Below are 12,639 nucleotides of genomic sequence, written 5' to 3' on the forward strand. Positions count from 1 at the left end.
GTACAGATAACTTCATCTTCATACAAGATGGTGCCCGGCCTCATTACTCTAACCACGTTCGACGTTACCTGAATGACACCATTCCAGGACGTTGGATTGGAAGAGGAGGAGCAGAAGATCAACTTTATCGCCGGTGGCCTCCCAGGTCTGCAGATCTCACTCCGTGATTTTTATCTATGGGGTTACGTAAAAGACCGTGTTTTTATTCCTCCTATGCCTGACACTCTTGAAGGTCTACGACATCGAATTGTTGAAGCTGTAAATTCGATAACTAGAGACCAGTTTGACATTTGTCGTGTAACACACGGTGCTCATATTGAATGCACACCATAATTACTAACTACAAATTGTAAATTTTACTTAATCCAGTAACGTTCGAATCATGTTTCTATCTTTTGTAGTTTGGAAGAAATAAATGTTTGAACTCTGTTCTTTCTTTTTGAATAACCCTGTGTTTTGTAAGCCCCTGGTTGTCCTCGTATAAAAGTTGATTAAATTATTAGCTTTTGAGAATCTTTAGGAATCATAATTTTGTAGGGGGAGTTCAAAGCCCTACTTTTCATCATTAAGGTTCCATTTTTCAATACAAAGATCCACTCGTTTTCTCCATATTCTAATCTTTCAATAATATTCCGTAAGTCCGGATCTTGCCTCTGCAAGGAACTAATTCGTTCTTTCACTAGGTGAAGATTCCATGAACTAGCAGCCTTCATATTTTTTTCATGATTACCATTCCAACAGGCACATGCATTTGGATGAATTCAAATGGATGGTATACACGACTCCAAAAGTGCATTACCACCTGCAATTCTCTTTTTCCTGCAATCGCAGGCAACCCAAAAACCTCGGCGGTTGGGTTGGTTGCGAATTCGAAAGAAGTTGCACCAAACATCAATTTTGTAACAAATATATCAGTGTGGCAAACTGCAAATAAGAGATAAAACAAATTGTTAAGAATGACAATTTTATTATCGTGCGGAGTTGGATGACATCTAAAGTTACAAAATGATTTTACTTAAGCAGTTCAAACAAAATGAATGGCAAGAAACAGATATCAGAGGAAACCATTTCTCTCCTTCACCCCCAAAAAAGAATCCCATTAAAAATAAAAAGGGTTATATAATGTAAAGTTTTAATAAAAAGCCCCACTCAAAATTTTAAAAGTTGACACCCAAAAGGTTTCGTAATTTAATGGAAAAACTGTTGGGTGGGGCACGGGCCCCTTCAAACATTTGATCATGAAACATCAGAAGTGCTGGTAATAGTATGTCAGATGTGTGTAAAGAACATCAAGAATTGCAGCGAAACTTTACGTATAGAGAATACGCAAAAACGAACGAATACGTTTCTTATGTTCTGCGGGAAAACGATTTTAGGGGCAAAATCCCCCACACAAAATTTTGAAAGACCAGACAGGAAAAGGAAGTGAACCACAGTGAACAAAATTGTGCACAGATATTGCAGACGTAAACTGAGAATACAGTTTTTTCGTATTTTCCTTCAGTGAACGGTTGGGTGGGGCACCGAACCATCCAAATATTTGATCACGAAAAATCAAAAGTGCTAGTAACAGTATGTCAGATGTGTGTTAAGAACATGAAGAATTGCAACATAGCTTTGTGTATGGACAATACGCAACATATAAACAAACACTTTTTTTCATTTTCTGCGGAAAAACGGTTTTAGGGGGCCAAAAGTCCCACCCAAAATTTTGAAACTACACCCGAAAGGAAGAAAGAAGTGAACCAAAGTGAATGAAGTTGTGCACAGTTATTGTAGACATAAAATGGAGGGAATACGGGTTTAGTATATTCCTGGAAAAAACCGTGGGTTGGGCACATCCCTCCAAACCTTTGATCACGAATAATCAAAAGTGCTAGTAACAGTATGTCAGATGTGTGTAAAGGACATTAAGAATTGCAATATAACTTTGTGTATGGACAATAAGCAAAAAGAAAAAAGAATACGGGTTTTTATGTTCTCCGGAAAAAAGGTTTTAGGGTTCAAAAGCCTCCATCCAAAAATTTGAAAGTTGACGCGCGGAAGGCAAAAAGAAGTGAACCAAAGTTAATGAAAGTGTGCACAGATATTTCAGACGTAAGATGAGGATACGGGTTCGTATTTTCCTGGAGGAAACAGTTTGGTGGGGCACGGACCCCTCCAAACAATTGATCACGAAATACCAAGAGTTCTGGTAACAGTATGTCAGATGTGTGTAAAGAACATGAGAAATTACAACGAAACATTTTGTATTTACAATACGCAAAAAATAAAGAAATACGGGTTTTTATTTTCTGCGGAAAAATGGTTTTAGGTTCAAAAGGACCCACCCCAAAATTTTGACAGTTGACGCCCGAAAGGCAAGAAGAAGTGAACCGCAGTGAATGAACTTTTGCGCAGATATTGTAGCCATACAACGAAGGAATACGAGTTTCGTATTTTCCTGTAAAATATGATTAGGTGGGGCACGGATCCCTCCAAACATTTAATCATGGAATATCAAAAGTGCTAATAGCAGTATGTCAGATGTGTATAAAGGACATGAAGAATTGCAACATAACTTTGTACAGTGAAACCTGTCTATGTTGGCCACCACCGGTTCCATTGAAAAGTGGCCAACTTAGATAGGTGGCCAACTTACAGAAAATAAGTGTGATTTGTGTATTTTTAGAATAGGATTTCTAGTATTACTTGATTGTAAAATTTTAATAAGGAGTGGCACGACAGCTACTCATAAATAATGTATATAGAGTAATCATAAAAATATACAGTACATACAGTACTTTTTAAATAGAAAATATTACTATAGTATGCAAGAGCGCAGATTTCTCTGTAAATTGGGGGGGGGGGTATTCAGATGCAGAATGTATATATATGAAGATTTTAAGACAAATTGCACTCAAATTATACCAAATATTGTATACTCATAAATAAAATAGGGGCCAGATGAGCTTTGGGGGCCCGGGCCCCCTCGGTCCCTCCAGGATCAGCGCTCTTGATAGTACGTTTAATATATATGCATACCTTTCTCTTCCTGAAAACTAGTCTGGTACATTGGATTATTCGGATTGAAAACACAATAACACAAACAACCATGAAATAGAAGTGTATGTACGCAGTTTATTGAAATTGATATTATAGCACACCGAGTGATTCAGATTGAAAACAAGAAAAGCTAAGTTATAAATTGAGAAATTCATATGCAATTTATATGACTTCTTTTCAGTTGTTACTGATTGGTGGTTCATTCTAGACATATTTGCTTTATTCTTTTTGGCAGATATGCACATTCTAATATTGTAGTTAACTACCTCTTGTTAATGAACTAGAAGTGTTTCCCTCGGAGCAAAAGATGTTTTGAGAAAATCTTGAGGGAATTCATATCTCAAAACCTCCGCTACCTTTTGACATGCAGTCAGGTGCTAATAAATGACAATTGAGCTTTCCGGAATTACTAAAGCTTTCCACCGATGAAAGGAGCCGATATAGCTAATGGTTTTACCAAAACAGACAGGATAAACAAATACGTACAACCATTTCCTGAATTCCTGAACGTGCTTTTTCTTATTCACATCTTCCTTCACCACCCTTTTATGAGGGTAGTGTTCTGGCCATTGACCTCCAAGAACAAATCGTGCGAATCTATGCTTGTTTGTGTCCAGTCACAAATACAGAACATCTACCTCTCATATGGGAATTCGGAAGAGTTAAGAAAAATAACAAAACTGTATTTTTCGTGGCCAAGATACGCAGGTAAATTTATCATTATCATCATAGGGTAAGCATTGCTTCAGTGTGGCCAACTTCCAAGATAGACAGGTGGCCAACTTATAGAGTAGTAAGTAACGAATGTCTTATGGGAAAATGCAGGTTTAAGACGAACTAGGCCAAGATAAGCAGCTGGCCAACTTAGAGAGGTGGACAAATTGACAGGTTTCACTGTATATGGAAAACACGGGAAAATAAACGAACACGGGTTTTTTTATGTTTTGAGGAAAAACGTTTTTAGGGGCTACATCCTTTACCCAAAAATATGGAAACTGAATCCCCAATGGCAAGAAGAAGTGAACGGAAGTGAATGAAATTTTGAACAGACATTGCTCACTTAAAATTAGTATACGGTTCTTCGAATTTTCCAGGAGAAAAGGTTGGGTAGGGCACCGACTCCTCCAAACCCTTGATGACGAAAAATCAAAAGTCGTAGTAACAGTATGTCAGATATGTGTAAAGGACATGAAGAATTGCAACGAATATTTTTGTACGGAAAAAACGCCAAAAATGAATGAATCGTCTTTTTTTATTTTCTGCGGTTTTTAGGTTGCAAAAGAACTCACCCCAAAATTTGGAAAGTTAACCGACCGAAGAAGAAGCGAACCAAACTGAATGTAATATCGCACAGATATTGTAAACGTGAAATGATTATACGGGGTTCGTATTTTCCTGAAAAAAAAACGGTTTGGTGGGGCACATGCCACTCTAAGCATTTGAGCACGAAATATCAAAAGTGCTAGTAACAGTATTTCCTATGTGTGTAAAGACATGAAAAATTAAACACAACTTTGTGTATGGAAAATACGCAAAAAATAAACAAATACTGGATTTTTTCCTGCAGAAAAACCGTTTTAGGGGAAGGGTCCCTACCGAAAATGTTGAAAGTTGACGCTAGAAAGGCAGGAAGAAGTGAACCGAAATGAATGAAATTGTGCACAGATATTGCAGACGTAAACTGAGGATACGGTTTTTCCCCTCAGAAAACGGTTGGGTGGGGCACCGAACCCTCCAAACATTTGATCACGAAAAATCAAAAGTGCCAGTAAAAGTATGTCAGATGTGTGTAAAGGAAATGAAGAGTTGCAACATAACTTTCTGTATTGACAATACCCAAAAAACGAATAGTGTTTCTTTTATTTTCTGCGGAGAAAAGGTTTTAGGGCCTAAATCCCCCATCCAAAATTTTGAAATTTGACATCCGAAAGGCAAAAAGAAGTGAACCGATGTGAATGAAACTGTGCACAGATGTTTTAGATATCAAATGAGGAAATACGGGTTACGTATATTCCTGGAAAAAAGGGTTGGGTGGGGCACCGATCCCTCCAAACTTTGCGTAAGAAACATCGAAAGTACTAGTAACAGTATGTCAGATGTGTGTAAAGGACATGAAGAATTGCTACATAACTTTCTGTATAGAGATTACGCCAAAAATAAAGCAATACGGGTTTATTATGTTCAGCGGAAAAACGGTTTTTGGGGAAAAAGCCACACCCAAAATTTTGAAAGTTGACGCCCGAAAGGCGAGAACAAGTCAACCGAAGTGTATGAAATTGTGAATACATATTGTACACATCAAATGAGAGAATACGTCTTTCGTATTTTCCGGAAGAAAACGGTTGGGTGGGGCACGGACCCCTCCAAACATTTGATCACGAAATATCATAAGTGCTAGTAACAGTATGTCAAAGTTACAACATAACTTTGTGTATGGACAATACGCCAAAAATAAACCAATACGTTTTTTTTTATTTTCTGTGGAATAACGGTTTTAGGGGGAAAAGCCTCCACCCAAAATTTTGAAGTTGACGCCAGGCAAAAAGATGAAGTGAATCGAAGTGAATGAAATTGTGCACAATACTGTTGACATAAGGTTTGGAGGGAGTACGGTTTTCGTATTTTCCTAAAATAAAGTGTTGTGTGGGGCAGTGACCCCTCCAAACCTTTGATCACGAAATATCAAAAGTGCTAGTAACAGGATGTCAGATGTGTGTAAAGGACATGAAGAATTGTAACATAACTTTGCGTATGGACAATACCCAAGAAATAAACGAATACGGGCTGTTTATGCTCTTCGTAAAAACTGTTTTAGATTTCAAAAGCCCCCACCTAATGTTTTAAAATCTGACGCCCGAAATGCAATAAGAAGTCAACCGAAGTGTATGAAATTGTGATTAGATATTGTTGACATCAAATGAGGGAATACGGGTTTCGTATTTTCCTGGAAAGAATGTTTCGGTGGGACACGGACCCCTCCCAACATTTGATCACGAAATATAAGTGCTAGTAACAGTATGTCATATGTTATAACATAAATTTTGTATGGACAATACGCAAAAAATAAAGGAATACGGTTTTTTATGTTGCGCGGAAAAACGATTTTAGGGGGCAAAACCCCCACCCAAAATTTGGAAAGCTTACGCCCGAAAGGCAGGAAGAAGTGAACCGAAGTTAATGAAGTTGTGCACAGATAATACAGACGTATACTGAGGATACGGTTTTTCGCATTTTCCTTCAGAAAACGGTTGGGTGGGGCACCGAACCCTCCAAACCTCTGATCACGAAAAACCAAAAGTGCTAGTAACAGTATATCAGATGTGTGTAATGGACATGAAGAATTCCAACGAAACTTGATGTATAGACAATACGCAAAAATAAAGGAGTACATTTTTTTTAATTTTCGACCCAAAATCTGTTTTAGGGCGCAAAAGAACCCACCTCAAAATTTTGAAAGCTGAGTCCCGAAAGCTAAGAAGAAATGAACCAAAGTGAATGAAATTTTGCACAGATATTGCAGATATAAATTGAGGGAATACGAGTTTCGTATATTCCTTGAAGAAACGGTTAGGTGGGGCACTGACCCCTCCAAACCTTTGATCACTAAATATCAAAAGTGCTAGTAACAGTATATCAGATGTGTGTAAAGGACATGAAGAATTGCAACGAAACTTTTTGTGTGAACAATACGCAAAAAATGCACGAATACCGGTTTTTTATTTTCTGGGGATAAACAGTCTTAGGGAGCAAAAGCTGCCACACAAAAATTTGAAAGTTGACGCAAGAAAGACATTCATTTATTTTACCCAGTTTCTTTGTGGGTCCCCTTGCACAATTTCAACTTGTCCTCAGTTGTTGCATCCTTATTGGTATGCAACCGTGTACATCATATTGCATCGGTTTGTGGGAATATTATTGGTGAATCGGCAATGACTTTCATGTTATTGATGCTATTCCTTACATTTCCGATGCTTTGAACTCACGTTTACCTAGTATGAGTGCATTTCTGGGTAATTTTCACCCTGCTTCACCTGTTGTTCTCTACCGACACTCCAGATGTCTTTCTAGATCATTTGAGAACAAATTCGCTACACTTAATACTCAGAACGTCACTGTTGGCCAGCATCCATACCTGGCAATTATACAACCACACACAACGGGCATGAAGGTGTCCGCCATTTTGTATTTATTCCAGATATCGATTTAATACAAACGAATTATTGTTATCTGGTAGAAACCCTATCAATTCATATCCATTTAGATCAATTTTCATTTGGCAGATTATCCGGGACTCCCTACGTTCCTTTGGGGAATCCCTTGCGCATGCATGGTAGAATTGTGAATGTATTTAATCAATCGTAAGTGAAAAATGAAATATACCTATTTACAACTCACTGTTATGCTGTGTAGCCTGTACTGTAAAACATTATTAATGAAAGTGAATGATTATGAAGTGACTTAGTGGAACAAAAAAACGGAAAAATCCCGAGATAAACCGTGGCAACGACACTGACTAGACAAGCTAACATGGTCAGATAACCAGAAATTCCTTCCAATAGTCTTTTCCGGATCCTGGCTTTTTACGCTATTTTTTAGACTTTCAGTCAAGCAGCTACTGTATCGTCACTATTTATCCTAGGATCATGGTTCATACCTAATTCTCTTCAGAATAGAGCTGGCTTTCAATAGGTATCACTTCCATGCCCATACCATATACCAGGAGAGGAAAAATTAATGTCAAAGGGAAAATTTTGATGGGGATATTTTTTTGTCCAAATTTGGGCCCCCTGCCCTCCCCCCCCCTGTGTGAACGTAGAGACCTCCAAAAAATCTGATAAATAGTACTTGGTAAACTAAATGCGTGTACCAAATTTCAAGTTTCTATCTTGAATAGTAAGGCCGGGAGAAATTTTATCAGGAATTCCCACAATGCCTAAAATTACCGCAGAACACCATGATCTCAGGGAAAAAAATTTCCTGAGACATCCCTAATTACCCTAGGATAATAATTCGACCGTCATTCACTTCAGAATGGAACTGCCTTTCAGACGGTATGACTCACGTGTCTCCATCATGTATGTGTGGCGGGAAAATGACGAAAAACGGGATTTTTGGGGTAAAAAATTCCTTTTTTCAATTTTTTCCCTGGGGATCCCCCATGTTATAATGCAGAGATCTGAAAAAATCTGATAAATACTACTAGGTGGGCTGAATGTTTATGCAAAATCTCAATCTTCTAGGTGCAAAAGTAAGCCCGCCAAAAAAATAAACAGACTTTGTCCCATTTTTCCCTATATAGAAGTATATTTTGCTAAAATTCCCTGAATCATCCCTAATTACCCTAGGATAATAATTCGACCGTCATTCTCTTCAGAATGGAACTGCCTTTCAGACGGTATGACTCGCGTGTCCCCATCATGTATGTGAGGCGGGAAAATGACGAAAAACGGGATTTTTGGGGTAAAAAATCCCTTTTCTTTAACCTTTTGCCCGTCTGGTTCCCCTCTGTTTTAACACTGACATCGGAACAAAAAATCTGGTAAATCCTAGTCGGTGGACTGAATGTTTGTGCAAAATTTCAATCTTCTACGTTCAAAAATAAGCCCGCCAAAAAATAATTACAATAGGCTTAATAAGGGAAAAATATATTTTAAGATTATGACGTCATCACCTCCTATGTTTGGACGCAGGACGGTCTGAAGCCATACGTAATGCCTTCTACAATGCCTCTGGACTTGAAAAACAAAAAAACCGGACGAGAAAGCTCAAATAGAAGAGAAATAACGCAATGTAGCATGAAAAACGCGCATGGTACAAAATGTACCATAGGATCCCCAAAGGGATAGTCTGCCACTGAGTGATTTTGTCCCAACTCTAACTTTAAATAATATCGTCATTTCGCAACCAAATCAATTCATGACCCGACGTATAAATTATTTTCACTTATACATGCTAATTACTGCCTCAATGTGATATTTAAAAAAAATAGGCAATAGTGTTGTCCACGTTGCAGGAAATACCTGTCTCGTCTCGAAAATGAGACGGATGTGGTGACGAGAAGTAGATTTTTAAATTTGAGACGAGACGTAAATTTTCTGTTGTTTCGTGGGAGGTTTCGAACAATGTTTTACTGTTACATGATTCGTAATATAGAAACTACAACTTCATGGAGTGGTTTTACGAACAAAATGAAGAGCATTAATATACGTTTGAAGATATGGAAGTCACTATACAATATGTTGTAATAATAAACATATTTAAGTATTGTTACATTTTACTCTTAGAGGAGTTCTCGCGCAGCAGAAGGCTATTGATCAATTCTTTATTAAATTAAGAAACCAACAGAGCATACATTTTCTAGATAAATTACAAAACGAGACAAGAAAAATCGAGACCAGACGAGAAAAAATTCCGAAAATCGAGACGAGACAACAGTTCTACGATGGGTCTCGAGACGAGAAGAGAAGACGAGAAAATGTTATTTTCTGTCTCGTCTCATTTATGAGCAACATCAATTGACAAACATATTGTCTATTCGTAAATATGTCATCTAATAATACAAATAGCGTTGATACCAAGCGCATTTGACCTCAACCTCACGAACTGATCGTGAGCTTATTGAGGGTGTCACGATGTAAGTATAAGGTCGTGTGAGTAATGTCAAAAGGATGTTCTAAGTGTGAGGTCGAATGAGATAGATGTTAATGTTGTGAGTATGAAGTTACGTTATCGTGTGGTGGAAAAGGTTTGTGAGCGTGATGTCGATTGTTGAAGTGATGTGAGTGTAAGGATGAGTGAGTGTAAAGTCGCTCGAAAGGGTGTTCTCAGTGTGATTTTCTAGTTATGTTGAAATCATGATGCTGAGTAAGCGTAATGTAGAAATGATATTATGACTTAATGCTTGTGAGGTCGAGTAAGTGTAATGTCGCATTAATTAGGTAAGTATAAAATTAGTAGTATTGGCACGATACGCACGAAAAAATAAGATTTTCTCGTCTTGTCTGGTGAAAGTGTCATCTTGTCTCGACTCTCAAAGATTTTTTTCATGTCTACTCTCGATTCTACATAAACTTTTCTCGTTCTCGTAAACTTATACATAAACTTTATCCAGCTCATTCGTGGCTAACGATTAGCGTACGCGCCTTTGGCGTGGGAGATCAGGGTTAGATTCCCGGCGGGAGTTCATGTGGTTCGGATTCCACGGTAATCAGTAGGTTCCATCTCGTATAGCCTCTCTGCTGAAAGCGACGTTAAACTCAAACTCAACTAAATTTTGTGCCCTGATTTTGTTTCTTAATTTCATTTAGAAGTTAGCAGAATTTTTCCTTGTCAGAGAGGTTCACGTTCAGAAAGGGTAGATGTATCTAGGTAACAACATTTAAGCCATATTTATTATTGAAGCATATTATATAAGACTTGTGAATGTTTATGCACAGCAAATTATGGATACGTTAAAATATTAAATAATACTTTTGATAAAGTGGACACTATCAAATATTTAGGATTAATATTAACAGACGAAAATGATATTCACGAAGAAATTAAATGTCAACTAAAAGCAGGGAATTCGTGTTACTATTCAGTTTAAAATCTCTTGTCGTCACAAATTCTGTCGAGGAATTTGAAGCTTAAAATATATACAACGATAATCAGGCTCGTTGTTCTGTATGGTTGCGGGAAGAACATAGACTGAAAGTATTTGAGAACAAGATCCTGAGAAGAATATTCGGACCTAAGAGGAACGGGAATGGGGAATGGCGGAAACTTCATAACGAGAAACTACATAATTTATACGGTTTACCCAACATTATTAGGATCGTCAAGTCTAGGAGGCTTAGGTGGGCAGGTCATGTAGCTAGGATGGAAGAAAGTAGAAACGCTTTCAAAGTCTTGACTGGAAGACTAATCGGAAAACGACCATTAGGAAGACCTAGGCGCAGATGGAAGGACAATATTAAAATGGATCTCGCAGAGATAGGAATACAAAGTACAAATTGGATCCAATTAGCTAAGGATAGAAGTCAGTGGAGAGCTTTTGTGAACGCGGCATTGAATCTCGGGGTTCCATAGGCCATAGAGTGAGTGAGTTAGTTAGTTAGTTAATTGTCGAAACAAGCTAAGTTATCACTACTGTTCTATGGCCCACACCTGGCCCACCCAGAGAAACAGTAGAGCGCTGTCCCTGATTGCAGACATGTCTCCCACTTCATCTAACCTGAAATAATCTCAATACTATCCTGTTCTTATAGTTAGTTATATAAGACTTGTGCATCTTTAAACATTGATAAATGATCTTCATGGTGTTCGTGCAATCACTTTATCAATTTTTAGTTTTATGCTATGAATCATGTAACAATAAAGTAGTGTTTGAGATGTAGGACGTGGGTGAATTCGAGTTTCCCACGAGATTAATTATGTTTCTCATCTCGTCTCGAACTTAAAAAATAGGTATTAACCTTCTCGAGACGAGAATCGAAACAAAAAATTTCTCGCACTTTGTTGTAAATTGTAAGTGTGATGTTAGCATTGAACGTGATAACAAATATTTAATATCCATCTGAACAGAACAGCCTGTAGAATTCGACTTTTATGTGTATTTAGGCTATAGAAGGTGTTTTATCCTATTGGGTTGGATATTCAGAGCAAATTTTTAAACACATTTTTTAGTAAAGATAGATAATATTTCCTGTCTGAGTATGTTGCTCCAGTGGCGGATCTATCCCGGGGCCGGGGGCCTAGCCTCAGTTTTTGAAAAAATAATCAAGCAAAAATAATCAAGTTATTGTTTATATATTTTTGAAAGTTTATAGTAAGCTCATGATATACATGTCATAAACTGGGTTCTGGTTGCCTTCCCCCAGTTTTTACCTTTTAGATCCGCCTCTAGGTTGCTCTAACAAGGTGCGAGACAGGTGCCGAAACAGGAAAACACGTGTTTGATCATTTTAAAAGTACAACGTATCAAAGATAAAAGTGTTGTCCCAAGGGCACCCGCAGGGTCCCAGGCGGAGTCCAACTCAAAAATTCCAAATGATAAGGGAGTCAAGTAGCATATCGATGGAAACATGTTTGGAAATGAAAGAAGACGGAACAAGTCTCGACTCTAAAATTGCCCTGTGCAAGCTGGCGGCCGGTCAAAATGTACATCCTCATTTTGATTCTCCCAGTGCATTCGCTTTCCATTTTGCAATCGGCACTTGTCATTGTGAGACATTTGCACGTATTCGCTGTTCCTGGTGCAAGAATTTTTTTGTTTGAATCGTTTTATACTTGATAGCTCAGACAACGAGCGTAAGTATCACTATTGTACACTATATGTTAAGTAGTCAGTTCTATACTCAAAGGTGTCAAATGTTATTTCTTTTCTTTTCTTTATTTCTTAATTTTATTTTATTGTATTTCTTTATTTATTCATTTAGACATTACTGGACCCAAAGAGCAGTATCTCACAATAGAGAAACAGTACAAGAATTAAAGTGAAAACAAACTAAAACCCTACAGAAAGAAGAACTAACAAGAAATATGTTTGACAGTGTTGTCGTAGAGCGTCCAAACTTATTTCATCTACTTTCATTTAACAACAACTTTCAAAAT

The sequence above is a fragment of the Thermobia domestica genome, chromosome 3, assembly GCF_964235325.1.
Source record: "Thermobia domestica chromosome 3, izTheDome1.hap1.1, whole genome shotgun sequence".
NCBI lineage: Eukaryota > Metazoa > Arthropoda > Insecta > Zygentoma > Lepismatidae > Thermobia > Thermobia domestica.